The sequence below is a fragment of the Procambarus clarkii genome, chromosome 22, assembly GCF_040958095.1.
Source record: "Procambarus clarkii isolate CNS0578487 chromosome 22, FALCON_Pclarkii_2.0, whole genome shotgun sequence".
Lineage (NCBI taxonomy): Eukaryota > Metazoa > Arthropoda > Malacostraca > Decapoda > Cambaridae > Procambarus > Procambarus clarkii.
This window is the reverse complement of record NC_091171.1, coordinates 11,760,303-11,764,781: the sequence shown is the minus strand read 5'-3', so window position 1 is coordinate 11,764,781 and position 4,479 is coordinate 11,760,303.

The following is a 4,479-nucleotide window of genomic DNA, read 5'->3' as shown; positions in this document are numbered from 1 at the left end:
TTAGCTTTAGTCTGCCTCTGAAACTCGTATGAATATTTAATATAGTTTCCATTAAAAAATATAAAAATAATGCAAAATTATTTTAGCAAATACTTTTTATAATAGAGTACTTTTAATTTGTTAATACTAACATATTTTTCAAATTCAAATGATAAATAATTATAGACTAAAAGTATGTTAAATAAGCCCACATGTAGTATGATGGCGTTAAAGATATGCTAGTAAAAGAAATCTTTAAATAAATAATTTAGCATCATCTATACAGACTTATTTAACTTATCAAAAATTACTCTCACTATAAAGTAATATATAAGTGTATGACAATATTTTTAATAATGAGTCGACGTTTAAAAACGAGAATTATATGTACGGGCAGCGTAAAACATCCACTAGACACTGTACTCACCTAATTGTGCTTGCGGAGGTTGAGCTCTGGCTCTTTGGTCCCGCCTCTCAACCTTCAATCAACAGGTGTACAGGCTCCTGAGCCTATTGGGCTCTTATCATATCTACACTTGAAACTGTGTATGGAGTCAGCCTCCACCACATTGCTTCCTAATGCATTTCATTTGTCAACCACTCTGACACTAAAAGAGTTCTTTCTAATATCTCTGTGGCTCATTTGGGCACCCAGTTTCCACCTGTGTCCCCTAGTGCGTGTGCCCCTTGTGTTAAATAGCCCGTCTTTATCAACCCTGTCGATTCCCTTGAGAATCTTGAATGTGGTGATCATGTCCCCCTAACTCTTCTGTCTTCAGGCGAAGTGAGGTTTAATTCCCGTAGTCTCTCCTCGTAGTTCATACCTCTCAGCTCGGGTACTAGTCTGGTGGCAAACCTTTGAACCTTTTCCAGTTTAGTCTTATGCTTGACTAGATATGGACTTCATGCTGGGGCTGCATACTCCCGGGTTGGCCTGACATATGTGGTATACAAAGTTCTGAATGATTCCTTACACAAGTTTCTGAATGCCGTTCTTATGTTGGCCAGCCTGACATATGCCACTGATGTTATCCTCTTGATATGGGCTGCAGGAGACAGGTCTGGCGTGATATCAATCCCAAGTCTTTTTCTTTCTCTGACTCCTGAACAATTTCATCTCCCAGATTATACCTTATATCTGGGCTCCTGCTCCCTACATCTATCTTCATTACATTACATTTGCTTGGGTTAAACTCTAACAACCATTTGTTCGACCATTCCTTCAGCTTGTCTAGGTCTTCTTGAAGCCTCAAGCAGTCCTCCTCTGTCTTAATCCTTCTCATAATTTTGGCATCGTCAGCAAACATTGAGAGAAATGAATCTATACCCTCCAGGAGATCATTTACATATGTCAGAAACAAGATAGAACCGAGTACAGAGCCCTGTGGGACTCCACTGGTGACTTCACGCCTATCTGAGGTCTCACCCTTCACCGTAACTCTCTGCTTCCTACTGCTTAGGTACTCCCTTATCCACTGGAGCACCTTACCAGCTACACCTGCCTGTCTCTCCAGCTTATGTACCAGCCTCTTATGCGGTACTGTGTTAAAGGCTTTCCGACAATCCAAGAAAATGCAGTCCGCCCAGTCCTCTCTTTCTTGCTTAATCTTTGTCACCTGGTCGAAGAATCCTATTAAGCCAGTCAGGCAAGATTTACCCTCCCTGAACCCATGTTGGTGATTTGTCACAAAGTCCCTTCTCTCCAGATGTGTTACTAGGTTTTTTCTCACGATCTTCTCCATCACCTTGCATGGTTTACAAGTCATGGACACTGGCCTGTAGTTCAGTGCTTCTTGCTTGTCGCCCTTTTTGTATATTGAGACCACATTCGCCGTCTTCCATATTTCTGGTAGGTCTCCCGTCTCCAGTGATCTACTATACACTATGGAGAGTGGCAAGCAGAGTGCCTCTCCACATTCTTTCAGTACCCATGGCGAGATCCTGTCTGGACCAACAGCCTTTCTAACATCCAGATCCAGCAGGTGTCTCTTGACCTCCTCTCTCGTAATTTCGAACCCTTCCAAGGCCGCCTGGTTTACTTCCTTTTCTCCCAGCACAGTGACCTCACCTTGTTCTATTGTGAAGACCTCCTGGAACCTCTTGTTGAGTTCTTCACACACCTCTTTGTCATTTTCTGTATTCAAATTCAAATTCAAATGTTTATTCAGGTAAAGTACATATATATAGGGTGTGATACAAATATTGATGAATTTATAGAGAGAGCTAGTGCATACAATGCCTAAAGCCACTATTACGCAAAGCGTTTCGGGCAGAATTCCCTTTTTGTTTACTGCCTCTTGACACTTTTGGGTGACATAGTCCATCATATCTTGTACAGACTTAACTGTGAGGTCTGTGTCCCAAGGTATTTCCCTTAGGAAACTTCTCATCTCTCATAATTCCCCTTTCGGTATACCTGTCCTCGCCTGTTCTAAGTTTCATTACCTGTTCTTTCACTGTTGTTTTCCTCCTGATGTGACTGTGGAGTAGCTTTGGTTCGGTCTTGGCTTTGTTTGCTATATCATTTTAATAACTTTTCTCTGCTTCTCTTCTCACCCTAACATACTCATTCCTGGTTCTGTGGTATCTCTGCTTTCTGGTGTTCTGTTATTCCGGAAGTTCCTCCACGCCCTTTTGTTCATTTCCTTTGCTTCCATACATGCCCAATTATACCATGGATTCTTCTTTTGCTTCTCGGATTTTTCCCTTTAGGCCGGGATGAACCTGTTTACTGCCTCCTAACACTTTTGGGTGACATAGTCCATCATATCTTGTACAGACTTAGCTGTAAGGTCTGTGTCTCAAGGTATATCCCTTAGGAAATTTCTCATCTCTCATAATTCCCCTTTCGGTATGCCAGTCTTTTGTTTCCTAGTTCTTTTTGGGAGGAGATAATTCCAGGTACTCAAAGTTCAATACACTGTGATCACTCATTCCTAAGGGGCCTTCCATCTTAACTTCCCTTATATCCCACTCATTTAGGGTAAATATCATATCGAGCATGGCTGGTTCATCTTCTCTCATTCTTGTTGGTTCCTTGATGTGCTGGCTTAGAAAGTTTCTTGTTGCCACGTCCAGCAGCTTAGCTCTCTATGTTTCTGGTCCTCCACGCGGGTCTCTGTTCTCGCAATCTATCTTCCCGTGGTTGAAGTCTCTCATGATTAGTAGTCCTGATCCATTCCTGCTAGCAATAGAAGCTGCTCTCTCTATTATGTTAATGGTGGCCATGTTGTTTATTGTATTCACCTAGTTGTGATTGCGGGGATTGAGCTCTGCTCTTTCGGGCCGCCTCTCAACTATCAATTAATCAACTGTTACTAACTACTAGCCAACTATTTTTTTTCACACACACACACACAAACACACACAAACACACACACACACACACACACACACACACACACATGAATATGTCAGGATGAGAAGAGAGGCAGAAAGACAATACGAAAATGACATCGCAAGCAAGGCAAAGACTCAGCCTAAATTGTTGCATAGCCACATTAGGAGAAAAACAACAGTAAAGGAACAGGTTATGAGATTAAGGATAGGGGCGGAAGGATTCACTACAAATGACAAGGAAGTGTGTGAGGAATTGAATAAGAAATTCCAGGAGGTCTTCACCTTAGAACAAGGAGAAATTCCAGAGGTAAGTGAGGGAATAGCTAACCAGGAACCACTGGAAGAGTTTGAGATTACCAGTGGGGAAGTAAGGAAGTGTTTACTAGAGTTGGACGTGACGAAGGCTATAGGCCCAGATGGAATCTCCCCTTGGGTTCTAAAGGAAGGAGCAAGAGAACTGAGCCTACCACTCTCCATAGTGTATAACAAATCACTGGCAACAGGGGAACTGCCAGATATTTGGAAAGCAGCTAACGTAGTCCCGATATACAAGAAAGGGGATAGACAGGAGGCACTGAACTACAGGCCAGTGTCCCTAACCTGCATACCATGCAAGCTGATGGAGAAGATTGTGCGAAAAAACTAGTGGAGCATCTGGAGCGAAGGAACTTTGTAACACAGCATCAACATGGGTTCAGGGATGGCAGGTCCTGCCTCACAGGGTTACTTGAATTCTACGACCAGGCAACAAAAATAAGGCAAGAAAGAGAAGGGTGGGCAGACTGCATATTTTTGGATTGTCAGAAAGCCTTTGATACAGTACCACACAAGAGGCTAGTGCGAAAGTTGGAGATGCAGGCTGGAGTGAGAGGGAAGGTACTCCGGTGGATAGAGGAATACCTAAGCAACAGGAGACAACGAGTCTGTGTGAGGGGTGAGGTCTCAGATTGGCGAGACGTCACAAGTGGAGTCCCGCAGGGGTCAGTCCTTGGACCTATACTGTTTCTGGTATATGTAAATGATCTCCCAGAGGGTATAGATTCGTTCCTCTCAATGTTTGCCGACGATGCAAAAATTATGAGGAGGATTGAAACAGAGGATGATAGTAGGAGGCTACAAGATGACCTGGATAGACTGAGTGAATGGTCCAACAAATGGCTG